Genomic DNA, 13,778 nt, shown 5'->3' with positions numbered 1-13,778 from the left:
CAAATAACTTAAACCATCAAGAATAAAACAACCCCATTAAAAAATAGACAAAGTACATAAGCAGATGCTTCTCAAAAGAAGACATACATGTGGCCAATAATTATATGAAAAGATGCTCTTCATTACTAATCATTAATGAAATGCAAACCAAAACCACAAATGGGATATCATCTCCAACAGTAAAAGAATGGCTATAATTAAAAAGACAAAAAACAACAGATGCTGGTGAGGTTGCGGAGAAATGGAACACTTACCACTGCTGGGGGGAATGTAAATTAGTTCAGCCACTGTAGAAAGCAGTTTGAAGATTTCTCAAAGAATATAAAACAGATCTAGCATTCAACCCAGCACTCCTACTGTTGGGTATATACCCAAAGAAAAGTAAATTATTTTACCAAAACAACAACAACAACACATGCACTTGTATGTTCATTGCAGCGCTATTCACAATAGCAAAGACGTGGAATCAACAAAGAGACCCATCAATGGTGGACTAGATAAATAAAATGTGGTACATATACACCATATAATACTACACAGCCATAAAAATTAATGAAACCTGTCCTCTGCAGCAACATGGGTGTAGCCAGAGGTCATAATTCTAACTGAACTAATGCAGGAATAGAAAACCAAATATTGGATGTTCTCACTTACAAGCAGGAGCCAAACACTGGGTACTCATAGACATGAACATTGGAAAAATACACACTGAGAACTGCCTGGGGGAGGTGGGAGGGAGGGGAAGGGTTGGAAGCATGCCTATTGGGTACCATGCTTACTACCTTGGTGTTGGGATCATTCATACAACAAGCCTCAGTGGCACATAATTTACCCATGTAACAAACCTGCTTATATACTCCCTGAAGCTAAAATAAAAGTAGAAAAAAATAGATTATTAGGAAAAAATTTGCAAGTTCTAGAAATAATTGTGAACCTTTAAATGTGTTTTTAAAGCAAGTTATCCATTTCAAATTACTACTGCTAACTCAATAACATATTTAAAGACAAAAAGCCTGTAAGTATTAGAGAATTTTAAAAAATCAATGTTTAACACATTAATTAATTTTATGAAATCATCGGTTGGGGAGCAAAGTGGTCCATTCAGGCCATATACATTGTCACATAGGGTAGTGTGATTCAAAAGAAACTAAGGCTGACTGCTATCATAGAGCACTAACAGACGAGTTACCCACAAGCAAAAAGTCCTTTTTCTAAAAAAAGACATTTCTGAGGGGGCACATGTGGACTCTTCAAAATGTTATGCCACATTAAAAAGGAAATCATGCCAGTGGTAGACTCAGAAAATGTTTGAATTTCTGGTGAGACAGAGGGAAAAGTAGGCTGTCATTTTTCTTTTTTAGATCTTTTTGCTATTGGATAATTTTCTATAGATATTATCAGTCTCTGTCATTTACTTGTCTTCTATTTCTTTGTGTGCCCATAAATAAAACAGGAATTTAAAAATACCCCAAATTACAAAGACATCATTGAATAACTCAAACAATTTTCGTTCTATAATTCGAAGACATCTTTTCTCCATTTTTGAAGACAATTTTTCTCCACTGGCAGATTAGTTTCTTTCACACATTCAAACTTTATATTATTGAATTACAGAAGAATCTGAATATATTTGACTTTACTTTTATCCACCACCACCAATACCCATGTGATGATTTTTCTTGCTAATAGAGATGAATATTTTGCTCAGATTGAATGCACGTTCAATTACATATTTAATATTATTATGCACACACACTTCTCACTTGGTCTATGTGAGGGTTGAACATACTCATAATATTAATCTACAATAAGATGAACAAACAAAACTGGGACTTGTCTACAGATTTTAAACTGCTTTTCCAAATTGGCTGGGAACCAAAATGTTTGGTTCCTGAAAGCTACCAAGAATATATGCTTGAATTAAAACAATTCAAAATTGTTCAAAAATAATCTTAAATTACCATAGTTTGTCTAAATATATCTTCTGTGTGCTCTGCTAACAGTATTGGGGCAGAACCCTTACTCTACAGTCCTTCCATGTAGTGGGTTATCCATTTAAAGTAAAAATCCTGGCCTCTGTCTACCTTCTTACTCATTCATCTATTATCTGACTGGTGATGTTGAAAAAAGGAATTGGTCAGGGGTAGCTTAATTCCTTCACACTCTTTTGTCTCAGGAGTCTGCATGCAAGAAGCATACTTCTGTGAAGCTTCCATATGCTTTACAGGTTATAAAAGAAACAGCAGAAAACACATCTCTTGAGTGCAGACTCCCAAGAGGAAAAATACAGGAAGGAGCTGGCCTATGCTTATCAATTTGTCCAATAATAGAGTTCAGTCAGAATTGGAGCCTTTTGAATAGGAAGTTATCTCCATACTTAAGCCACATTCTAGTGTATCTCTTTCATTGGTAACAAAGATGATATTTTGTCCCAGAGTTTGGTTGGAAAAAGAATGTTACATGTTGAGGTTCCCCCAGTTCTATAACAAAGAGTAAAAACGTATTTAATGAGAATATATGAGCATTTATAATATATATATCACTGCCATAAATACAGTAGGGACAACATAAGAGTATGTTCCTGACCTCAAAGAACTTATAATTTGGGGAAATAAAAGTACGTATGTTGGAAACAAATGGCGATTCATGGATTATGAATGCAAAAAGAATTTTGAGAAGCGTGATGTAGTTTGAACTGGAGTAATTTTAGGTAGTATTATGGAGGTAAATAGATAAAGTTAGTATAGATAGAGTGAAGAAGGAGCATATTCCAGGTTGGGAAAAATTATAGGATGACAGTTAATGAGCAAGGAAGACGGATCTGTATTTGATGAACAGCCCCTGCCTGATTGCCATAAAATAAAGTTTTAATTCCTGGACGAAGATGTTTGCCATAAAAGGGAGCTATGTTTATCAGGAACATAAAAACACTCTATCTCTGTCTATAGTGTATTAAATATATAAAATTTGTAATCCCTTATTGGTTGTGATTTGATACACTGCTGTATGATTCATCATGCTTCTGCATTTTTTTAGTGGCATTTTTTACTGTGCATAATTTGACAGTCAATATTCTCTCCTCACAAAACCTTTTCAAGAACACATTTACCTAGTGCTTTTTTTCTGAAATTGGTGTTGGTTGAAATCCTAACATGAAAGAGGACAAGGTGTCAAAGAGTTTGATTAAGGTGATTAAGTCTATCAATAGACTTAATTATGTGAATTTCCCCATAATGGGGATATATGATAGCATTGGATATAATGATAGCATTCTCAAAGGGAACACTTTGAGATTATGGTATTGTGCTCAAACTGGAACAAATTCATTCTAATTTGTATACCTTATTGTTTGTTGCACTGAATTGCCTCACTGGTCTTGCACTAAGCGACAACACTTTTATTGAAATAAATTTTAATTTTGATAACTCCAGGCAAGAGCACATGTATGATGAAGTGTTATCACAGATGACAAGACGGTGATAAATACAAAATTAAAACAGCCTCCAAATTTTGTAGACAGTTTTCTATTATGCTTACTTGGCTCATGATACTGTAAGCTTATAGAACAAGTGGCAGCCCAGTTAATCATGGGGTAATTTGTTATGACAGAACACCATGTGTGCTCATTAAACACAGTGGCTCTTTCATCCCTTTAGTCTTGATTACTTCCTTTTGTAATTCTTATCTACCAAATCTGAAGGCTATACAACGATAGAAAACAAGAATTAATAGCCATGCCTATCATTACAGAAAGGCATCATAGAGATTTTTACTCATGTAAAATTTGGGAAATAATTAATTTCACTAAGTGACAGTGAAATTATCTACATTTATAAATCCTGAATTGACACACTTTATATTTACCTGCAAACAGTATGATATGATGAAGCTACAGGATTATGTATTATTGTATGTTTTATAAAACGATATTATTACATTCATATTGAGGGTTCACTTAATTGTACAAGGCCATTTTCACAATATTTAGATAAAAACTTCAGATTACAAAATATAAAAATATGAACTTTTACGTTTTGTATCTACTTTGTCAAAATTCATAATTTACTTTTGAATTTAGTTTTGCCAAGTTAACCCTTTTTTTGACAAATGTAATAGTTCTTGGACGTTAAGGCATTGCAATTACTGTGTGCATTTTTCAAATTACTTCAAAGTAGCCGTGAACATGAACTTCCTTAGTTTTAGGCAAACCCAGTTTTGAATCATGGCTTTGTTACTTATCTTTTTAACCAGAGGCAAGTTACTTAATTTCTGTGAAGGCATGATAGTTCTCAGAATGAATATTAAAAGAAGCAATTCAGACAAGGCCCTGGCACCTAGTAAGTCCATACCAAAATATAATCACTTGTTCAAATATTTGCATTTCTGAATATGTATAAGTAAATGCCATTTGTGTAGCTGAATTATAGAAAAACATTTAAAGAGTATTTTTGCTTGTCGGAAAAAGAAAACCAGAAAAATAGCGGGTTAAACAATTATCAAGATTTATTTTTGTCTCAAATGAAAGTAGTTGAAAAACCAGTTTGCCATTACATAGTGAAGACGTGTATGCTCATGTTTTAAAACTCAGGAATTTACTCCTAGGCATTACACCTATGGGAATTCTTGCAAACAATACTCACAGTGGCATTGTGTATTAAAACCCCCAAGTGAAACAGCCCAGATGTTTGTTGATATTAGAGCAAATAAGATTTTCATATTGGTAATAAATAGAATTCCAAAATTCAGTGACTCTGAACGAACAACAACAATATGCAACCACTTAAACTAATTTCACAAAGAATCTTGACTTTAAAAAAGGAAATAAGAGAATAAGTATAATTTCATGTATATATGACCTAAAAACAGGCAACACTACACACATATGTTTGTGTGTGTGTGCCTGTATATATACACACACTCATATAGTTTTACTACCATATAGTTTATGTTACGTACATATTACGTTTGTGTTTTTTATATATAATATATACATATATACACAAAATGACTGCAGGTGGGAAAACAATATGGGTGCATAAGTGATGCTTTTAAGCTGCTAGTAAGGTTCTATTTCTAAAAATGGGATCAAAGTACATAAGCATTAATGTTGTTATTATTCATTAAAATGATTATATTAATATATTTTTGTTTATATAAATTGCATGTATTTATCTGTATGTATATTCCACTGAGTTTCCTTGTTTGCTTTTATGAAAGAAATCGGGCCGGGCGCGGTGGCTCAAGCTTGTAATTCCAGAACTTTGGGAGGCCGAGGCGGGTGGATCACGAGGTCAGGAGATCGAGACCATCCTGGCTAACATGGTGAAATCCCGTCTCTACTAAAAATACAAAAAACTAGCAGGCGTGGTGGCGGGCGCCTGTAGTCCCAGCTACTCGGAGGCTGAGGCAGGAGAATGGCGTGAACCCGGGAGGCGGAGCTTGCGGTGAGCTGAGATCGCGCCACTGCACTCCAGCCTGGGCGACAGAGCGAGACTCCGTCTCAAAAAAAAAAAAAAAAAAGAAATCTCCAGGCTTTAGATGGGTGCCTACTTTCTGTTTCTAGCATAGCTCTAAAGTTATCTTTTTATTGTATCTCAGTCTACAAAGAGAAATATATTTTAAAATATTTAGAATAAAGGCCAGACATTACAGTTTTGAAAATATAGATAAAAATATAGCATTACAAATATCAAGCAAATATAAAAATTAATATAGTACCGTAGTCAGAGAGATTTTTATGTGAATATAAACGGCCTTATAACATTTAACATTTCCTTCTGCAAAATACATCAATCTTTATATTTGAAAAAAATTCAACAGTGGTCAGGTCTCATTTAGTAATGGTGCCATGACCTGGATGCAGACTTCGTTTAAGAAGAGGAGGAAAGATAATATGTTTTAATAAATTTTCTGCAAAATTTTTAAGATAAAAATAAAAAGCCATAGGTTATCTGAAAAACGTGGATTCATGAATATACAAATGGGAAGAAACTTAGACACCTAAATCTTTTCTACTCTACAAAACAGGAAATTAAGAACCAGAGAAAAGTACTGATTTCCCCCAAAGTCATTGTGAAAATTAATGTCAAAACTAGTTTTAGATATTAAATCTTAATTCCCTGTGTTTGCACTACCCCATCCCTTTATTCCCCCAAATTATGTATAAAAGATGTATCACGGTCATATTTACTATTCTTAAGAAACCTCATGAATGCAGAAGTAAAAAATTATTATTATATTGAGCAAATACTAATAAGTATTATTAATTTGAAAAATTAATAGAAAGTTGAAAATCTAGAAAGTTTGCAACTTTCTAGACAGTTATAAGCATTATAGGAGTATTCACTCTTTTTTTTTATTTGTTTAATTAATTATATTTTTGAGACAGAGTCTCACTGTATCGCCCTGGCTGGAGTGCAGTGGCTCCATCTCAGCTCATTACACCCTCTGCCTCTTGGGTTCAGGCGATTCTCATGCCTCAGCCACCTGAGTAGCTGGAATTACAGGCATGTGCCACCGCTCCCGGCTTTTTTTTTTTTTTTTTTTAACTTTTAGTAGAGATGGGGTTTCGCCATGTTGGCCAAATTAGTCTCAAACTCCTGGCCTCAAGTGATCTACCTGTCTCGGCCTCCCAAAGTGCTGGGATTACAGATGTGAACCACTGTGCCTAGCTGACTAATTTAATATATATAAAAATTTTATAAATTAAGCATCAGTTATCTATTGCTGCCAACCAAACTAGCCCAAAACACTGTAGCTGAAAACTACAACCATTTTGTTTTTGATAATTCTGTAATTTAGCAACTTGAACTGATCTCACTTGGGGCACTGAGGTGACTGTAGCGATTTCGTGGTTGATGGAGGCTGTGTGGTTGACAATGGCTTCCCTCACACATTGAGTGATTGGTGCTGGTTGTCAGCTGGGCCATGTGACTCCAACTGACTAGATGGCAACTCTTCACATGACAAGAGTGTGCTGAGAGGCCAAGTCCTAAAGCAGAAGCTCTTTTTATTTATTTTTAGTTTTGGTGTACAATGAAGGCAGATAGGTTCCTATAAATTATTTAGTTAGACTAGAAATCTGTTCTCTAGAAAATCTACGTTATTTAATTATTTGTTTATATTTTCATATATTCCTTTAATCTGTGAGTTTTATAAGAATAGCTTTGAATGGCAAACTGTCTTAATGTCGTTGAAAGCCAATTTAAATAAATGTTTATGTTCTTTCGGAGGAAGGAGAGAGCATATTTCTGTGGTCAACGTGCTTGTGTTACAATAAGAAGCAAATGAAATCTGAGAAAGAAAGAAAAGCCCAGCGGATGATGCTTCACTTTTAGAATCTCCTCTCTCCCAAAATTAGTGTTCAACTCATGGAAGCTTTCTTCTCTATTTCAGTGAAGACAATCATTCTTATTTAGCTAAGAAACCATTTTTTCTTTTGTAAAAATTTTTAGCAAAAATTTTTTAATCCAAACTACAAGTACATCATTATTCTCAGCAGAACTTTTATCTGTTAGACTGAATAAGCAATATTTCAGTTTAGTAGATTGATTCTAATTGATCAAGTCAGTTTGTTTAGGTAATTTTTAAACCAATTGTCTTTTCTGTCTTAATTAACATGGACAGAGCTATAGGAAGACAGAAATTGTTTCTGAATGTTGCCTTTATTACAAATGATCACATAAAATCGCTTAGTAGTTGTATTAGAATGATGTAAAAATTAATTAGTTTTAGATAAAAATAAAAGGGGAACAGAACTTGTAACTGCTATTGAAATGAAGACAGGGGTATGTAATACTTTATACTGCAATCTTAATCCACATGAGCTAGAATAAGGGAAGCATTTTAACAAATATTCTAAAATAGTAAATGATGACATAAAATGTTTTACTTAAGTCAAAAAATAGTCCTCAGTCTTTCTCAATTTATCTTTTGCCTTGTGCTTTTATAGTTTTATTCACATCTTACTATCTCAACGTGATTTTTTCTCTTCTTTCTTTTCACCTATCCTTCTGACATTTTTTTTTTTTTTTTCACATTCACAAAATCTCCCAGAATCACTAAACTCTGTAGTGGAGTTTCCTCTTCTTGAATGTATTGTGTTCAGGAAATTCCTTTCCTATTTCAAATTATATTATATAACTCACCCCACCGGGCCACAAGGGGATCAGAATATCAGCTCTATGAATGAGACAGATGGATTTGTGAATGCAGGTGGAATCTAGTGAGGGCTTCCTACTCATTGTTCCGTGAATTGAGCTTGCCCATTCAGTCATGGGTGCACAAATGGAGACCGTGGCATGAGCTTTAGTAGGAAACTGCCTTTGTTGCTTATCACATTGGGGCCAGAAGCAGAGAAAAGCTGTGGTCCTTATCAGTGTACAACAAGCAGCAACATAGAAAGCAAGCCAAGCAACCAGGCCTGAACCATGAACACATGTGCTTTTCTCTCAATTTTGTTATTCATCCAGTCATACATTTTGGCAACAAGTATGTATTGAGTACCTTCTGTGTTCCTGGCATTGTTTTAAGTACAAGAGCTGCAGAAGTGAACAAGACTGGCAAGGTTCTCAGAAAATTTACATTAAGGTAGGGTTCATAAACAATAAAGAAACAAATGTAATAGTAATAAAAAAGACGGTCAGAACAGAGCCATCAGAAAATAAAAATAGAGTGATGAGATAAGCAGGGACATCATCAGTCTCCAGAGCAATACTATGAATGAAAAAAATAATGTTCTACCACTGCATGAGAAATTTTGAGGCATTTCTGAAACATGGGAAAATTGAATAAGATTGAAGAAGAAACCAGAGCAGAGCAAACTGGTCAAGAATACTTGAAATATATATCCACTACTCAAGTGAGAACTTTTTCCATTATAGAATCTCAGAGGAATGTCAAGCACAAAGGGAATTTCAGAAAAGAAGGAAGCCAATGGGACAATCATCAAAGTGATTAATTAAGACTATATTCTGAGATAGCTGAATCCTTTGTAAATAGTCTGAGAGGTGGAGCAGAGGCATATTCCCCAAGGGTGTATCCCTAAGAATATCTTTCTTCTTTTTTTTTTTTTCTTTTCAACTTTTATTTTAGGTTCAAGTGGCACTTGTGCAAGTTTGCTACATGGGTAAATTAAATGTCCAGGGTGGTGGAGGGTAAGAATAACTTTCTAAATAAAACAATCTGCTTAGGTAGAACTGCTGACCACATAGTTGCTACTTGTAAAAGATGTCAGAAGAGCCTGAGATGATGAATAATATTCGTAGAAGAAACAGCCAGGAAAAGTGAATTCTCGCATTTGACCTTAGAACAAACATTCTGCAAGTCTAGCTTCTGAAGGAGGAGTTCCAAACCAAGAGACATTCAGAGTAGAGGCTGCCATTTGGGAAGTAGAGGTGGATGTAAGATCAGATCATACGTTTGCCAGCTGGGTTGTGCCTAAACACCCTGACAACACAGTATCTGCACAACCTACCCATTCACATGTCTATCTATAACATTATCCCCACGCAAACACTCATACACTCATACACACACGGGGTAGAATTTAAAAGACAGAACCTGCTTTTATGATCAAGAGAACAAGGATTCTCATTTGAGTGGAGGAAATACTCTCTCTTTTCTCAATTTTTGGCAAGCCAAGAATTAACGAATATTTTAGAAAAAACATATGAGGAAAAAGATACACTCATTATAAAATTATGTTGGTAATCGTTTTGTTGTATACAAAAATTTTTATTGTAAATATACATTTAGGTATCTATTGGTCTTATAAATGGTAAATATTTTCTTGCATAATTTATATTTTTCTTCTTTTATGGTATATAACAAGTTTTATATTTTTATGTGCACAAGCATTTTTTTAAATTTATGGCTTATGAATCTAGCATCATGCTAAGAAAATCTTTGTTCATTTAATCATGTAAAAATGTTCATATTTCTTTTTGTTTGGGGATGGAATCTCGCTCTGTCACCCAGGTTGCAGTGCAGTAGCACGATCTTGGCTCACTACAAGCTCTGCCTCCCCAGTTCACGCCATTCTCCTGCCTCAGCCTCCCGAGTAGCTGGGACTACAGGAGCCGGCCACCAGGCCTGGTTAATTTTTTTGTATTTTTAGTAGAGATGGGGTTTCACCATGTTAGCCAAGATAGTCTCCATCTCTTGACCTGATGATCCTCCCGCCTCAGCCTCCCAAAGTCCTGGGATCACAGGCATGAGCCACCACACCTGGCCAAATGTTTGTATTTCTGTGTTGTGTGTTATTATCTCTTTCATGTAAATCCACAGGAAGTTAATCCATAGGGAGTTAGGTTTTTTATTTTTTGTAGAAGAAGATTATTTTCAAAAGATTATCATAGCAGACTGAAATTTGTTATAATAATTAATTACTTTCTTAGTCACCAAGTTTTAATGTCTCATTTAACATACATTAAATTCTTCTTTTTGAATCTACACTTTGGTCTATTCGTCTTTCAACTTCCTTTTAAGAAACATTTTGATATTTAAATAATTTTAGTAGGCACTTCAAATGATATAGTATTTGTTTTTAGATTTTCAAACATATTTTGCAGTAAATTTATATAACATACATGTATTTTGTTTATGTATATTAATCTTAAATGTCTGCTGAACTCTGTCATTTGTTGTTTTTTCTGGGTTTTTTAATTTGATTTCCTGAATTTCCTGTGTAGAGAAGCAAATTATTTGTAAACAATAATACATTATCTAATTCCATCTCTTATTTCATTGCATCAATTAGATCCTTCACAGAATGTTTTATAATATATACCTTTAAGATGTAATTTTTCCCTCTTACTAATATAGTAAGAGACTTGTGGGGTTTTTTGATGATTAAATTTTATCCTCACCAGTAGTGAATATTGAAATTTATCAAAATACATTTGGGATTCTATTGAGGTAATCATATATTTTTCTCTTTAATTAATATAATAAATTACATAAATGGATTTTCTAATATGAAATCACTCTTGGATGCTAAAGTAATCCCAATTTGGTCATGGAATATTAACCTTTAATAACACACATGGATTTCATTTACTAATATTTTATTTAAGACTTAAGTATCTATAAATGATTTTTCTTTACACTGCTGTTTCGAAAGATGCATTCCTTGGCACATTGGTTTTCTGTAATAGCTATAAGATTTTTAATATCAATCTTTTTTCCAAATATTCCTGAAAATTCTAAGATAATTATGATGGAACAAATAGTATATTATAGATGTCTGATTATGGCAAGGTAGTAAGATAAAAGTATCTGAAGAATTTTCATGTGCAAACACCTCTAACTGCTTAACAAAGTAAAACGACATGCTAAAAATAACCGAGTCTAATTTTTTTAAAAGCATGAAATGAATATAAGAGATTTGTCCTTTAAAATGTTGTCTGTTATAAAACCAGAGAAATGACAATGGTGCTGTACAGAGAAGAATAAACCATATGCAAACAAATGTAAATGTAATGAAAAGACCCTTGCATATACGAGTATTAGACAAATAATAAAAAGGAAACAACAAAAGTTAGAGAAAAGACAGAACATTTTTTAGTATCTGGTATGGAGAAAACTACTCACTATGATATAGTAAAATAATTGAATTCAACTTCAAATGAATTGAGGAACTATTTGTGAAAGTTAAAATAATGAAAGTAACAGAAGAAATATCAAATATCATCTTTATAAACTGTGTATGGAAAACAATGCAAGCAATCCCCCATGACATATAAAAAGTATAGATCTCAGAAACTTTAAAATTAATGGAAAAAAGTGAGAGAAGTATGAATTAAAAGCTGACATAAATATTTTGGTAGTAATTAGAGTTTACTTTAAAACAAATATGCCTATTAGGAATAGAGGATTATTATATAATGAAGAAAATTTACTAGGAACATACAACAGCTCTGAACTTGCTTGCAGTTATTTATCAAGTTTAAGGGCCAAATGGAATCATACTAGACATCATGTACATCATACTGGAATAGTTAATGCAAGTGATAAAAATTAATAGTTATAGACAATATGAGCAGCACAATTAATAAATTATATCTAGTGAACATGAATTTTGCCACAAAATGTGTAAGTAAATGAGATATTTACTAAAACTGTAAATGAGATTAACTCACCTATTACAGAAAGAAAAGATTTTTGGTTGCTTCCAAAAGCAAGATTTGATTATATACACAAAATCATACCAAAAACAAAATTATTCAGGAAATCTAAAAAGTAAAGGTAAAAGCAAAGCTATACCTGGCAAATTGAAACGATGACAAATTCTAATATTAAAGAATGTAATTTTAATTTAATTTAAAATTAAAAATTTAATTTTAAATTTTCTTAAAACTCAAAATTTTAATTTAAATAACGTAAATTTTAAGCCAAAATAAATGTATTATAGACGACAAAGAAAGACACATTGTGATGTAAAAGTCCGTAATTTATGATGAAAATGAAATATGTGTGAGTACCTATGCCCCAGGTAACTTAGCAAGCACTTCTTTAAGTAGAAATTTGTCAAGAGACGCAAGGAGTAAACCACGTTAGCAATAGGGAATTTGAACATACCACTCTTAGTAAAAGATCAGACGGGCAAAAACTACATATGGATGTAGAATATCTACACAATGCAATCAACTAGATAAATATTTTGGATAAATATAGAAAGTTATACGCTAATAATAGAGAGTACATATTTTTAATTTGTTTACATAGACCAATCACAGCATTGATTATATATTAGGTGTAGACATACTACAAACTGAGACCCAACTAAAATGCAGTTTAAAAAGAATTTATAAACACATTTTAAAAGGATTTTCCATCTGGACATTACAGCTTTCTATTAAATAACACTTGGGTGAAGAGGGAAATGACAGTTGAAATTACATAATCTCTAAAAAATAATGAGTGAAAAACTACATATCTGAAATTCTACACTATATTAAATCAGTTAAGAGATGAACAAATCATAGCCATAAACATCTGTATCAATAAAAATGAATGAATGAAAATATATGAATTAATTTCCTAATTCAAAATGCTGGGGAGGGGGACAGGAAACACAATATAATAGGAAGGTGAATAAAAGAAAGTTTAAATAAAAAATCCATGAAATATATCTTACTTACATATATTTACTTTACTTAAATGTATATTTACTTATTAAATTAAATCCATTCCTTTTAAAAAGTAACTATATACATAATATATATGTTATATATATAACATATATATATTATATCACATATGTGTATATATATGAGCTTTCCAAAGAAACAGAACCAGTAAGATGCACATTTACAACTCATAAACTTAGGTTTTAAAAACTTTATGAACTCAGAATTCTTTTAAGGAATTGGCTCATGAAAATGCAGGGGCTGGCAAGACTGAAATCTACTGAGGCAGGCATGATGTTGCAGTCTTGTGTACAAAGGTTGGAAACTAAGATAAGATGCCTATTTGCAGGTTGGAGGCAGAAATTGTTCTTCTTTGGGGTACTTCAGTCTTTGCTCTTAAGGCTTTTAAATAATTAATGAGGTGCAATAACAATATAGAGGGTACTCCCCTTTACTCAGTCTACTGATTTAAATATTTATCACCTTGAAAAAATACTTCCACAACAATGTTTATTGGTGGGTGACCAAACAACTGGAGATCATAGCCTAGCATATTACTGGAACAATTCTGTAAAGCATAGTATTGGCATAATTATTGGGACATATAATGACAATATGCTATAAAACGTGTTTTGGGATGTATTATTG

This window comes from Macaca mulatta, chromosome 5, assembly GCF_049350105.2.
Source record: "Macaca mulatta isolate MMU2019108-1 chromosome 5, T2T-MMU8v2.0, whole genome shotgun sequence".
NCBI lineage: Eukaryota > Metazoa > Chordata > Mammalia > Primates > Cercopithecidae > Macaca > Macaca mulatta.
This window is presented reverse-complemented; position numbering follows the sequence as displayed.